At 47.5% G+C, this 13,359-nt stretch overlaps 16 non-coding genes across 16 annotated transcripts; 9 read left to right on the forward strand and 7 right to left on the reverse strand.

The window, feature by feature from the left end:
• Positions 1 to 106: 106 nt before the first annotated feature.
• Positions 107 to 178, forward strand: trnae-uuc (transfer RNA glutamic acid (anticodon UUC)). Its single transcript has one exon. It is a non-coding gene; the product is annotated as a tRNA-Glu (tRNA).
• Positions 179 to 519: 341 nt separating this feature from the next.
• On the reverse strand, positions 520 to 592 carry trnag-ccc (transfer RNA glycine (anticodon CCC)). Its single transcript has one exon. It is a non-coding gene; the product is annotated as a tRNA-Gly (tRNA).
• Positions 593 to 1,725: 1,133 nt separating this feature from the next.
• trnae-uuc (transfer RNA glutamic acid (anticodon UUC)) lies at positions 1,726 to 1,797 on the forward strand. The gene has a single exon. It is a non-coding gene; the product is annotated as a tRNA-Glu (tRNA).
• Positions 1,798 to 2,138: 341 nt separating this feature from the next.
• Positions 2,139 to 2,211, reverse strand: trnag-ccc (transfer RNA glycine (anticodon CCC)). Its single transcript has one exon. It is a non-coding gene; the product is annotated as a tRNA-Gly (tRNA).
• Positions 2,212 to 3,328: 1,117 nt separating this feature from the next.
• trnae-uuc (transfer RNA glutamic acid (anticodon UUC)) lies at positions 3,329 to 3,400 on the forward strand. The gene has a single exon. It is a non-coding gene; the product is annotated as a tRNA-Glu (tRNA).
• A 956-nt stretch (positions 3,401 to 4,356) lies between these two features.
• trnae-uuc (transfer RNA glutamic acid (anticodon UUC)) lies at positions 4,357 to 4,428 on the forward strand. Its single transcript has one exon. It is a non-coding gene; the product is annotated as a tRNA-Glu (tRNA).
• Positions 4,429 to 4,769: 341 nt separating this feature from the next.
• Positions 4,770 to 4,842, reverse strand: trnag-ccc (transfer RNA glycine (anticodon CCC)). Its single transcript has one exon. It is a non-coding gene; the product is annotated as a tRNA-Gly (tRNA).
• A 1,133-nt stretch (positions 4,843 to 5,975) lies between these two features.
• On the forward strand, positions 5,976 to 6,047 carry trnae-uuc (transfer RNA glutamic acid (anticodon UUC)). The gene has a single exon. It is a non-coding gene; the product is annotated as a tRNA-Glu (tRNA).
• Positions 6,048 to 6,388: 341 nt separating this feature from the next.
• Positions 6,389 to 6,461, reverse strand: trnag-ccc (transfer RNA glycine (anticodon CCC)). Its single transcript has one exon. It is a non-coding gene; the product is annotated as a tRNA-Gly (tRNA).
• An 894-nt stretch (positions 6,462 to 7,355) lies between these two features.
• trnae-uuc (transfer RNA glutamic acid (anticodon UUC)) lies at positions 7,356 to 7,427 on the forward strand. The gene has a single exon. It is a non-coding gene; the product is annotated as a tRNA-Glu (tRNA).
• A 341-nt stretch (positions 7,428 to 7,768) lies between these two features.
• On the reverse strand, positions 7,769 to 7,841 carry trnag-ccc (transfer RNA glycine (anticodon CCC)). The gene has a single exon. It is a non-coding gene; the product is annotated as a tRNA-Gly (tRNA).
• Positions 7,842 to 8,964: 1,123 nt separating this feature from the next.
• On the forward strand, positions 8,965 to 9,036 carry trnae-uuc (transfer RNA glutamic acid (anticodon UUC)). Its single transcript has one exon. It is a non-coding gene; the product is annotated as a tRNA-Glu (tRNA).
• A 342-nt stretch (positions 9,037 to 9,378) lies between these two features.
• On the reverse strand, positions 9,379 to 9,451 carry trnag-ccc (transfer RNA glycine (anticodon CCC)). The gene has a single exon. It is a non-coding gene; the product is annotated as a tRNA-Gly (tRNA).
• Positions 9,452 to 10,600: 1,149 nt separating this feature from the next.
• trnae-uuc (transfer RNA glutamic acid (anticodon UUC)) lies at positions 10,601 to 10,672 on the forward strand. Its single transcript has one exon. It is a non-coding gene; the product is annotated as a tRNA-Glu (tRNA).
• A 978-nt stretch (positions 10,673 to 11,650) lies between these two features.
• Positions 11,651 to 11,723, reverse strand: trnag-ccc (transfer RNA glycine (anticodon CCC)). Its single transcript has one exon. It is a non-coding gene; the product is annotated as a tRNA-Gly (tRNA).
• A 1,121-nt stretch (positions 11,724 to 12,844) lies between these two features.
• Positions 12,845 to 12,916, forward strand: trnae-uuc (transfer RNA glutamic acid (anticodon UUC)). The gene has a single exon. It is a non-coding gene; the product is annotated as a tRNA-Glu (tRNA).
• Positions 12,917 to 13,359: the final 443 nt, after the last annotated feature.

Here is a 13,359-nt window from a genome sequence, read left to right on the forward strand (position 1 = left end):
TCTTTGGCCCAAGAATCTGTCTCTTTAAGGGTGATTTAATTGTTTTAAGGGTAGTGTGATTTTTCCTTTTTCCAAGCTCTGGGACCCTGAACTGTTGACTCTCGACTCCCTGGTGGTCTAGTGGCTAGGATTCGGCGCTTTCACCGCCGCGGCCCGGGTTCGATTCCCGGTCAGGGAACTTGCTTTTGACGCTGCCTGAAACGGGTAAAGACCAAGGAACGCTTCTTTGCCTTTTTTCAAAGGATCACCTCCACAGCCAAATTCCATGGTCCTATTTGCGCACAGAACGTGGATCAACGCTCTCCTCAAATTAGAGTAACAGGCATTGTAGGCGAACCCGTATTTTCTGTGGATTGGCAGCAAAAGGCAAGCAGCCACATTCATTAGCACTACTTTGGGAGAGAGCACCACGCGTGCAGTTACAGTTTCTGAACCTTCGAGGCCACAGTGGTAGGTGTTATGGGAAGGAAAGCTACATTATCCCAAGTAATTCCTCATACCAAAAGGTCCGCCACACAATGCATTGGCCGTGAATCGAACCCGGGTCAACTGCTTGGGAAGCAGCTATGCTCAACCACTATACCACCAACGCGCAGAGGGCACTCCTTGGTCTCAACATTTTCCACAATGTGTACATGGGGGAAGGGAACGCGTAGTTAGGGGAGGTCCAAGAGATCACCAAGGTTTATGGACTTTCAAGAAACATATTGGTAGTTTCAGCCTAGGTGGCTTAAATGAGAACTGTGTGCGTCTGGAAAGAACAAGGACTGAAGGACGTCACAGTATGAATGTGAAAAGCCAAATTTGAGCCACGGTATAAAAATTATATTCACTTTTGTGACCTCTTGTGTAACAGGCAATACCTTCCGGATCGTCTAGTGGCTAGGATTCGGCGCTCTCACACGCCGCGGCCCGGGTTTGGCGGCCCGAGTTTGACACCCCTCCTCAGGGAACGCTCTTCTCTTGCTGCCTTCTGCTAATGACGTCGCAGGAGGGTCATTTTAGATTGTGATGTTCACAAAAAAATCTCTTTGTTTTAAAGATCCGCCCTTCCTTTGCTCGCGCACCTGTTTAAGAACGATGTTCTCGTCAGGGAGAGTGGTGGAGAGCCTAAAGTTCCCCATCAGCAGACATGACATTTTTTACCATTGTTCTACGACTCCAGTGTGTAAAAGTTTTATTCACTTTTGGTGTGTTATGTTGAGTAGGTCTATTGACATGCGTTTCTGTGACTGGAGGGTTGTATTCTGCCAAACTGACGATGTCGGCCATTAGTTTATGCAAATTGAGTTATTGTCCAGGTAACTTACGATACGTAGTGTTAAACAAGAAAAGTACACAATCAGGAAACCAAGACGACGGCATCAACTTGTTCTTTGATTCGTTAAATATTCATGTGGATCTGCAAACCGACACTGCTTTGATGTCAGCAGGATGGGACACGCTCCCGATCGACTCTCCTCCGGCTCTTGCTGAACACCATGCCGGCATATTTCCATAAGCTTCAGCTTTGCTTAAATTCTCCCTGTCCCGTCGTTGGAGTATTTTTGTCTCCGTCTCGCACGATGGGAGGTCATGAGCCACTAAGCTGAGTCTCCATGGACAGTGAGTGGCAGCTGTCATTGGCCCAGGAATCTGTCTCTTTAAGGGTGATTTAATTGTTTTAAGGGTAGTGTGATTTTTCCTTTTTCCAAGCTCTTGGACCCTGAACTGTTGACTCTCGACTCCCTGGTTGTCTAGTGGCTAGGATTTGGCGCTTTCACCGCCGCGGCCCGGGTTCGATTCCCGGTCAGGGAACTTGCTTTTGACGCTGTCTGAAACGGGTAAAGACCAAGGAACGCTTCTTTGCCTTTTTTCAAAGGATCACCTCCACAGCCAAATTCCATGGTCCTATTTGCGCACAGAACGTGGATCAACGCTCTCCTCAAATTAGAGTAACAGTCATTGTAGGCGAACACGTATTTTCTGTGGATTGGCAGCAAAAGGCAAGCAGCCACATTCATTAGCACTACTTTGGGAGAGAGCACCACGCGTGCAGTTGCAGTTTCTGAGCCTTCGAGGCCACAGTGGTAGGTGTTATGGGAAGGAAAGCTACATTGTCCCAAGTAATTCCTCATACCAAAAGGTCCGCCACACAATGCATTGGCCGTGAATCGAACCCGGGTCAACTGCTTGGGAAGCAGCTATGCTCAACCACTATACCACCAACGCGCAGAGAGCATTCCTTGGTCTCAACATTTTCCACGATGTATACATGGGGGAAGGGAAAGCGTAGTTAGGGGAGGTCCAAGAGATCACCAAGATTTATGGACTTTCAAGAAACATATTGGTAGTTTCAGCCTAGGTGGCTTAAATGAGAACTGTGTGCGTCTGGAAAGAACAAGGACTGAAGGACGTCACAGTATGAATGTGAAAAGCCAAATTTGAGCTACGGTATAAAAATAATATTCACTTTTGTGACCTCTTGTGTAACAGGCAATACCTTCCAGATCGTCTAGTGGCTAGGATTCGGCGCTCTCACACGCCGCGGCCCGGGTTTGACACCCCTCCTCAGGGAACGCTCTTCTCTTGCTGCCTTCTGCTAATGACGGCGCAGGAGGGTCATTTTAGATTGTGATGTTCACAAAAAAATCTCTTTGTTTTAAAGATCCGCCCTTCCTTTGCTTGCGCACCTGTTTAAGAACGATGTTCTCGTCAGGGAGAGTGGTGGAGAGCCTAAAGTTCCCCATCAGCATAGACATGACATTTTTTACCATTGTTCTACGACTCCATTGTGTAAAAGTTTTATTCAATTTTGGTGTGTTATGTTGAGTAGGTCTATTGACATGCGTTTCTGTGACTGGAGGGTTGTATTCTGCCAAACCTGCTAAACCATTAGTTTATGCAAATTGAGTTATTGTCCAGGTAACTTACGATACGTAGTGTTAAACAAGAAAAGTACACAATCAGGAAACCGAGACGACGGCATCAACTTGTTCTTTGATTCGTTAAATATTCATGTGGATCTGCATACCGACAGTGCTTTGATGTCAGCAGGATGGGACACGCTCCCGATCGACTCTCCTCCGGCTCTTGCTGAACACCATTCCGGCATATTTCCATAAGCTTCAGCTTTGCTTAAATTCTCCCTGTCCCGTCGTTGGAGTATTTTTGTCTCCGTCTCGCACGATGGGAGGTCATGAGCCAATAAGCTGAGTCTCCATGGACAGTGAGTGGCAGCTGTCTTTGGCCCAAGAATCTGTCTCTTTAAGGGTGATTTAGTTGTTTTAAGGGTAGTGTGATTTTTCCTTTTTCCAAGCTCTGGGACCCTGAACTGTTGACTCTCGACTCCCTGGTGGTCTAGTGGCTAGGATTCGGCGCTTTCACCGCCGCGGCCCGGGTTCGATTCCCGGTCAGGGAACTTGCTTTTGACGCTGCCTGAAACGGGTAAAGACCAAGGAACGCTTCTTTGCCTTTTTTCAAAGGATCACCTCCACAGCCAAATTCCATGGTCCTATTTGTCTGGATCCGGATCGTCTAGTGGCTAGGATTCGGCGCTCTCACACGCCGCGGCCCGGGTTTGAAACCCCTCCTCAGGGAACGCTCTTCTCTTGTTGCCTTCTGCTAATGACGTCGCAGGAGGGTCATTTTAGATTGTGATGTTCACAAAAAAATCTCTTTGTTTTAAAGATCCGCCCTTCCTTTGCTCGCGCACCTGTTTAAGAACGATGTTCTCGTCAGGGAGAGTGGTGGAGAGCCTAAAGTTCCCCATCAGCATAGACATGACATTTTTTACCATTGTTCTACGACTCCAGTGTGTAAAAGTTTTATTCACTTTTGGTGTGTTATGTTGAGTAGGTCTATTGACATGCGTTTCTGTGACTGGAGGGTTGTATTCTGCCAAACCGACGATGTCGGCCATTAGTTTGTGCAAATTGAGTTATTGTCCAGGTAACTTACGATACGTAGTGATAAACAAGAAAAGTACACAATCAGGAAACCGAGACGACGGCATCAACTTGTTCTTTGATTCGTTAAATATTCATGTGGATCTGCAAACCGACAGTGCTTTGATGTCAGCAGGATGGGACACGCTCCCGATCGACTCTCCTCCGGCTCTTGCTGAACACACCATTCCGGCATATTTCCATAAGCTTCAGCTTTGCTTAAATTCTCCCTGTCCCGTCGTTGGAGTATTTTTGTCTCCGTCTTGCACGATGGGAGGTCATGAGCCATTAAGCTGAGTCTCCATGGACAGTGAGTGGCAGCTGTCTTTGGCCCAAGAATCTGTCTCTTTAAGGGTGATTTAATTGTTTTAAGGGTAGTGTGATTTTTCCTTTTTCCAAGCTCTGGGACCCTGAACTGTTGACTCTCGACTCCCTGGTGGTCTAGTGGCTAGGATTCGGCGCTTTCACCGCCGCGGCCCGGGTTCGATTCCCGGTCAGGGAACTTGCTTTTGACGCTGCCTGAAACGGGTAAAGACCAAGGAACGCTTCTTTGCCTTTTTTCAAAGGATCACCTCCACAGCCAAATTCCATGGTCCTATTTGCGCACAGAACGTGGATCAACGCTCTCCTCAAATTAGAGTAACAGGCATTGTAGGCGAACCCGTATTTTCTGTGGATTGGCAGCAAAAGGCAAGCAGCCACATTCATTAGCACTACTTTGGGAGAGAGCACCACGCGTGCAGTTACAGTTTCTGAACCTTCGAGGCCACAGTGGTAGGTGTTATGGGAAGGAAAGCTACATTATCCCAAGTAATTCCTCATACCAAAAGGTCCGCCACACAATGCATTGGCCGTGAATCGAACCCGGGTCAACTGCTTGGGAAGCAGCTATGCTCAACCACTATACCACCAACGCGCAGAGGGCACTCCTTGGTCTCAACATTTTCCACAATGTGTACATGGGGGAAGGGAACGCGTAGTTAGGGGAGGTCCAAGAGATCACCAAGGTTTATGGACTTTCAAGAAACATATTGGTAGTTTCAGCCTAGGTGGCTTAAATGAGAACTGTGTGCGTCTGGAAAGAACAAGGACTGAAGGACGTCACAGTATGAATGTGAAAAGCCAAATTTGAGCCACGGTATAAAAATAATATTCACTTTTGTGACCTCTTGTGTAACAGGCAATACCTTCCGGATCGTCTAGTGGCTAGGATTCGGCGCTCTCACACGCCGCGGCCCGGGTTTGGCGGCCCGAGTTTGACACCCCTCCTCAGGGAACGCTCTTCTCTTGCTGCCTTCTGCTAATGACGTCGCAGGAGGGTCATTTTAGATTGTGATGTTCACAAAAAAATCTCTTTGTTTTAAAGATCCGCCCTTCCTTTGCTCGCGCACCTGTTTAAGAACGATGTTCTCGTCAGGGAGAGTGGTGGAGAGCCTAAAGTTCCCCATCAGCAGACATGACATTTTTTACCATTGTTCTACGACTCCAGTGTGTAAAAGTTTTATTCACTTTTGGTGTGTTATGTTGAGTAGGTCTATTGACATGCGTTTCTGTGACTGGAGGGTTGTATTCTGCCAAACTGACGATGTCGGCCATTAGTTTATGCAAATTGAGTTATTGTCCAGGTAACTTACGATACGTAGTGTTAAACAAGAAAAGTACACAATCAGGAAACCAAGACGACGGCATCAACTTGTTCTTTGATTCGTTAAATATTCATGTGGATCTGCAAACCGACACTGCTTTGATGTCAGCAGGATGGGACACGCTCCCGATCGACTCTCCTCCGGCTCTTGCTGAACACCATTCCGGCATATTTCCATAAGCTTCAGCTTTGCTTAAATTCTCCCTGTCCCGTCGTTGGAGTATTTTTGTCTCCGTCTCGCACGATGGGAGGTCATGAGCCACTAAGCTGAGTCTCCATGGACAGTGAGTGGCAGCTGTCATTGGCCCAGGAATCTGTCTCTTTAAGGGTGATTTAGTTGTTTTAAGGGTAGTGTGATTTTTCCTTTTTCCAAGCTCTTGGACCCTGAACTGTTGACTCTCGACTCCCTGGTTGTCTAGTGGCTAGGATTTGGCGCTTTCACCGCCGCGGCCCGGGTTCGATTCCCGGTCAGGGAACTTGCTTTTGACGCTGTCTGAAACGGGTAAAGACCAAGGAACGCTTCTTTGCCTTTTTTCAAAGGATCACCTCCACAGCCAAATTCCATGGTCCTATTTGCGCACAGAACGTGGATCAACGCTCTCCTCAAATTAGAGTAACAGTCATTGTAGGCGAACACGTATTTTCTGTGGATTGGCAGCAAAAGGCAAGCAGCCACATTCATTAGCACTACTTTGGGAGAGAGCACCACACGTGCAGTTGCAGTTTCTGAGCCTTCGAGGCCACAGTGGTAGGTGTTATGGGAAGGAAAGCTACATTATCCCAAGTAATTCCTCATACCAAAAGGTCCGCCACGCAATGCATTGGCCGGGAATCGAACCCGGGTCAACTGCTTGGGAAGCAGCTATGCTCAACCACTATACCACCAACGCGCAGAGGGCACTCCTTGGTCTCAACATTTTCCACAATGTGTACATGGGGGAAGGGAAAGCGTAGTTAGGGGAGGTCCAAGAGATCACCAAGGTTTATGGACTTTCAAGAAACATATTGGTAGTTTCAGCCTAGGTGGCTTAAATGAGAACTGTGTGCGTCTGGAAAGAACAAGGACTGAAGGACGTCACAGTATGAATGTGAAAAGCCAAATTTGAGCCACGGTATAAAAATAATATTCACTTTTGTGACCTCTTGTGTAACAGGCAATACCTTCCAGATCGTCTAGTGGCTAGGATTCGGCGCTCTCACACGCCGCGGCCCGGGTTTGACACCCCTCATCAGGGAACGCTCTTCTCTTGCTGCCTTCTGCTAATGACGTCGCAGGAGGGTCATTTTAGATTGTGATGTTCACAAAAAAATCTCTTTGTTTTAAAGATCCGCCCTTCCTTTGCTCGCGCACCTGTTTAAGAACGATGTTCTCGTCAGGGAGAGTGGTGGAGAGCCTAAAGTTCCCCATCAGCATAGACATGACATTTTTTACCATTGTTCTACGACTCCAGTGTGTAAACGTTTTATTCACTTTTGGTGTGTTTGATGAGTAGGTCTATTGACCTGCGTTTCGACTCTCCTCCGGCTCTTGCTGAACACCATTCCGGCATATTTCCATAAGCTTCAGCTTTGCTTAAATTCTCCCTGTCCCGTCGTTGGAGTATTTTTGTCTCCGTCTCGCACGATGGGAGGTCATGAGCCATTAAGCTGAGTCTCCATGGACAGTGAGTGGCAGCTGTCTTTGGCCCAAGAATCTGTCTCTTTAAGGGTGATTTAGTTGTTTTAAGGGTAGTGTGATTTTTCCTTTTTGCAAGCTCTGGGACCCTGAACTGTTGACTCTCGACTCCCTGGTGGTCTAGTGGCTAGGATTCGGCGCTTTCACCGCCGCGGCCCGGGTTCGATTCCCGGTCAGGGAACTTGCTTTTGACGCTGCCTGAAACGGGTAAAGACCAAGGAACGCTTCTTTGCCTTTTTTCAAAGGATCACCTCCACAGCCAAATTCCATGGTCCTATTTGCGCACAGAACGTGGATCAACGCTCTCCTCAAATTAGAGTAACAGTCATTGTAGGCGAACACGTATTTTCTGTGGATTGGCAGCAAAAGGGAAGCAGCCACATTCATTAGCACTACTTTGGGAGAGAACACCACACGTGCAGTTGCAGTTTCTGAGCCTTCGAGGCCACAGTGGTAGGTGTTATGGGAAGGAAAGCTACATTATCCCAAGTAATTCCTCATACCAAAAGGTCCGCCACGCAATGCATTGGCCGGGAATCGAACCCGGGTCAACTGCTTGGGAAGCAGCTATGCTCAACCACTATACCACCAACGCGCAGAGGACACTCCTTGGTCTCAACATTTTCCACAATGTGTACATGGGGGAAGGGAAAGCGTAGTTAGGGGAGGTCCAAGAGATCACCAAGGTTTATGGACTTTCAAGAAACATATTGGTAGTTTCAGCCTAGGTGGCTTAAATGAGAACTGTGTGCGTCTGGAAAGAACAAGGACTGAAGGACGTCACAGTATGAATGTGAAAAGCCAAATTTGAGCCACGGTATAAAAATAATATTCACTTTTGTGACCTCTTGTGTAACAGGCAATACCTTCCAGATCGTCTAGTGGCTAGGATTCGGCGCTCTCACACGCCGCGGCCCGGGTTTGACACCCCTCCTCAGGGAACGCTCTTCTCTTGCTGCCTTTTGCTAATGACGTCGCAGGAGGGTCATTTTAGATTGTGATGTTCACAAAAAAATCTCTTTGTTTTAAAGATCCGCCTTTCCTTTGCTTGCGCACCTGTTTAAGAACGATGTTCTCGTCAGGGAGAGTCGTGGAGAGCCTAAAGTTCCCCATCAGCATAGACATGACATTTTTTACCATTGTTCTACGACTCCAGTGTGTAAAAGTTGTATTCACTTTTGGTGTGTTATGTTGAGTAGGTCTATTGACATGCGTTTCTGTGACTGGAGGGTTGTATATTCTGCTAAACCGACGATGTCGGCCATTAGTTTATGCAAATTGAGTTATTGTCCAGGTAACTTACGATACGTAGTGTTAAACAAGAAAAGTACACAATCAGGAAACCGAGACGACGGCATCAACTTGTTCTTTGATTCGTTAAATATTCATGTGGATCTGCAAACCGACAGTGCTTTGATGTCAGCAGGATTGGACACGCTCCCGATCGACTCTCCTCCGGCTCTTGCTGAACACCATTCCGGCATATTTCCATAAGCTTCAGCTTTGCTTAAATTCTCCCTGTCCCGTCGTTGGAGTATTTTTGTCTCCGTCTCGTACGATGGGAGGTCATGAGCCACTAAGCTGAGTCTCCATGGACAGTGAGTGGCAGCTGTCTTTGGCCCAGGAATCTGTCTCTTTAAGGGTGATTTAGTTGTTTTAAGGGTAGTGTGATTTTTCCTTTTTCCAAGCTCTGGGACCCCGAACTGTTGACTCTCGACTCCCTGGTGGTCTAGTGGCTAGGATTCGGCGCTTTCACCGCCGTGGCCTGGGTTCGATTCCCGGTCAGGGAACTTTCTTTTGACGCTGCCTGAAACGGGTAAAGACCCAGGAACGCTTCTTTGCCTTTCTTCAAAGGATCACCTCCACAGCCAAATTCCCTGGTCCTATTTGCGCACAGAACGTGGATCAACGCTCTCCTCAAATTAGAGTAACAGGCATTATAGGCGAACCCGTATTTTCTGTGGATTGGCAGCAAAAGGCAAGCAGCCACATTCATTAGCACTACTTTGGGAGAGAGCACCACGCGTGCAGTTGCAGTTTCTGAGCCTTCGAGGCCACATTGGTAGGAGTTATGGGAAGGAAAGCTACATGATCCCAAGTAATTCCTCATACTAAAAGGCCCAACCACGCAATGCATTGGCCAGGAATCGAACCCGGGTCAACTGCTTGGGAAGCAGCTATGCTCAACCACTATACCACCAACGCGCAGAGGACACTCCTTGGTCTCAACATTTTCCACGATGTGTACATGGGGGAAGGGAAAGCGTAGTTAGGGGAGGTCCAAGAGATCACCAAGGTTTATGGACTTTCAAGAAACATATTGGTAGTTTCAGCCTAGGTGGCTTAAATGAGAACTGTGTGCGTCTGGAAAGAACAAGGACTGAAGGACGTCACAGTATGAATGTGAAAAGCCAAATTTGAGCCACGGTATAAAAATAATATTCACTTTTGTGACCTCTTGTGTAACAGGCAATACCTTCCGGATCGTCTAGTGGCTAGGATTCGGCGCTCTCACACGCCGCGGCCCGGGTGTGGCGGCCCGGGTTTGGCGGCCCGGGTTTGACACCCCTCTTCAGGGAACTCTCTTCTCTTGCTGCCTTCTGCTAATGACGTCGCAGGAGGGTCATTTTAGATTGTGATGTTCACAAAAAAATCTCTTTGTTTTAAAGATCCGCCCTTCCTTTGCTCGCGCACCTGTTTAAGAACGATGTTCTCGTCAGGGAGAGTGGTGGAGAGCCTAAAGTTCCCCATCAGCATAGACATGACATTTTTTACCATTGTTCTACGACTCCAGTGTGTAAAAGTTTTATTCACTTTTGGTGTGTTATGTTGAGTAGGTCTATTGACATGCGTTTCTGTGACTGGAGGGTTGTATTCTGCCAAACCGACGATGTCGGCCATTAGTTTATGCAAATTGAGTTATTGTCCAGGTAACTTACGATACGTAGTGTTAAACAAGAAAAGTACACAATCAGGAAACCGAGACGACGGCATCAACTTGTTCTTTGATTCGTTGAATATTCATGTGGATCTGCAAACCGACAGTGCTTTGATGTCAGCAGGATGGGACACGCTCCCGATCGACTCTCCTCCGGCTCTTGCTGAACACCATTCCAGCATAATTCCATAAGCTTCAGCTTTGCTTAAATTCTCCCTGTCCCGTCGTTGGAGTATTTTTGTCTCCGTCTCGTACGATGGGAGGTCATGAGCCACTAAGCTGAGTCTCCATGGACAGTGAGTGGCAGCTGTCTTTGGCCCAGGAATCTGTCTCTTTAAGGGTGATTTAGTTGTTTTAAGGGTAGTGTGATTTTTCCTTTTTCCAAGCTCTGGGACCCTGAACTGTTGACTTTCGACTCCCTGGTGGTCTAGTGGCTAGGATTCGGCGCTTTCACCGCCGCGGCCCGGGTTCGATTCCCGGTCAGGGAACTAGCTTTTGACGCTGCCTGAAACGGGTAAAGACCCAGGAACGCTTCTTTGCCTTTTTTCAAAGGATCACCTCCACAGCCAAACTCCCTGGTCCTATTTGTTTTTCTAAACACATATTGGTAGTTTCAGCCTAGGTGGCTTAAATGAGAACTGTGTGCGTCTCGAAAGAACAAGGACTGAAGGACGTCACAGTATGAATGTGAAAAGCCAAATTTGAGCCACGTTGTATTCTGCCAAACCGACGATGTCGGCCATTAGTTTATGCAAATTGAGTTATTGTCCAGGTAACTTACGATACGTAGTGTTAAACAAGAAAAGTACACAATCAGGAAACCGAGACGACGGCATCAACTTGTTCTTTGATTCGTTAAATATTCATGTGGATCTGCAAACCGACACTGCTTTGATGTCAGCAGGATGGGACACGCTCCCGATCGACTCTCCTCCGGCTCTTGCTGAACACCATTCCGGCATATTTCCATAAGCTTCAGCTTTGCTTAAATTCTCCCTGTCCCGTCGTTGGAGTATTTTTGTCTCCGTCTCGCACGATGGGAGGTCATGAGCCACTAAGCTGAGTCTCCATGGACAGTGAGTGGCAGCTGTCTTTGGCCCAGGAATCTGTCTCTTTAAGGGTGATTTAGTTGTTTTAAGGGTAGTGTGATTTTTCCTTTTTCCAAGCTCTTGGACCCAAAGGATCAAAGGATCACCTCCACAGCCAAATTCCATGGTCCTATTTGCGCACAGAACGTGGATCAACGCTCTCCTCAAATTAGAGTAACAGTCATTGTAGGCGAACACGTATTTTCTGTGGATTGGCAGCAAAAGGCAAGCAGCCACATTCATTAGCACTACTTTGGGAGAGAGCACCACACGTGCAGTTGCAGTTTCTGAGCCTTCGAGGCCACAGTGGTAGGTGTTATGGGAAGGAAAGCTACATTATCCCAAGTAATTCCTCATACCAAAAGGTCCGCCACGCAATGCATTGGCCGGGAATCGAACCCGGGTCAACTGCTTGGGAAGCAGCTATGCTCAACCACTATACCACCAACGCGCAGAGGGCACTCCTTGGTCTCAACATTTTCCACAATGTGTACATGGGGGAAGGGAAAGCGTAGTTAGGGGAGGTCCAAGAGATCACCAAGGTTTATGGACTTTCAAGAAACATATTGGTAGTTTCAGCCTAGGTGGCTTAAATGAGAACTGTGTGCGTCTGGAAAGAACAAGGACTGAAGGACGTCACAGTATGAATGTGAAAAGCCAAATTTGAGCCACGGTATAAAAATAATATTCACTTTTGTGACCTCTTGTGTAACAGGCAATACCTTCCAGATCGTCTAGTGGCTAGGATTCGGCGCTCTCACACGCCGCGGCCCGGGTTTGACACCCCTCCTCAGGGAACGCTCTTCTCTTGCTGCCTTCTGCTAATGACGTCGCAGGAGGGTCATTTTAGATTGTGATGTTCACAAAAAAATCTCTTTGTTTTAAAGATCCGCCCTTCCTTTGCTCGCGCACCTGTTTAAGAACGATGTTCTCGTCAGGGAGAGTGGTGGAGAGCCTAAAGTTCCCCATCAGCATAGACATGACATTTTTTACCATTGTTCTACGACTCCAGTGTGTAAAAGTTTTATTCACTTTTGGTGTGTTATGTTGAGTAGGTCTATTGACATGTGTTTCTGTGACTGGAGGGTTGTATTCTGCCAAACCGACGATGTCGGCCATTAGTTTATGCAAATTGAGTTATTGTCCAGGTAACTTACGATACGTAGTGTTAAACAAGAAAAGTACACAATCAGGAAACCGAGACGACGGCATCAACTTGTTCTTTGATTCGTTGAATATTCATGTGGATCTGCAAACCGACAGTGCTTTGATGTCAGCAGGATGGGACACGCTCCCGATCGACTCTCCTCCGGCTCTTGCTGAACACCATTCCGGCATATTTCCATAAGCTTCAGCTTTGCTTAAATTCTCCCTGTCCCGTCGTTGGAGTATTTTTGTCTCCGTCTCGTACGATGGGAGGTCATGAGCCACTAAGCTGAGTCTCCATGGACAGTGAGTGGCAGCTGTCTTTGGCCCAGGAATCTGTCTCTTTAAGGGTGATTTAGTTGTTTTAAGGGTAGTGTGATTTTTCCTTTTTCCAAGCTCTGGGACCCCGAACTGTTGACTCTCGACTCCCTAGTGGTCTAGTGGCTAGGATTCGGCGCTTTCACCGCCGTGGCCCGGGTTCGATTCCCGGTCAGGGAACTTTCTTTTGACGCTGCCTGAAACGGGTAAAGACCCAGGAACGCTTCTTTGCCTTTCTTCAAAGGATCACCTCCACAGCCAAATTCCCTGGTCCTATTTGCGCACAGAACGTGGATCAACGCTCTCCTCAAATTAGAGTAACAGGCATTGTAGGCGAACCCGTATTTTCTGTGGATTGGCAGCAAAAGGCAAGCAGCCACATTCATTAGCACTACTTTGGGAGAGAGCACCACGCGTGCAGTTGCAGTTTCTGAGCCTTCGAGGCCACATTGGTAGGTGTTATGGGAAGGAAAGCTACATGATCCCAAGTAATTCCTCATACCAAAAGGCCCACCCACGCAATGCATTGGCCAGGAATCGAATCCGGGTCAACTGCTTGGGTAGCAGCTATGCTCAACCACTATACCACCAACGCGCAGAGGACACTCCTTGGTCTCAACATT

This window comes from Channa argus, unplaced genomic scaffold, assembly GCF_033026475.1.
Source record: "Channa argus isolate prfri unplaced genomic scaffold, Channa argus male v1.0 Contig038, whole genome shotgun sequence".
NCBI lineage: Eukaryota > Metazoa > Chordata > Actinopteri > Anabantiformes > Channidae > Channa > Channa argus.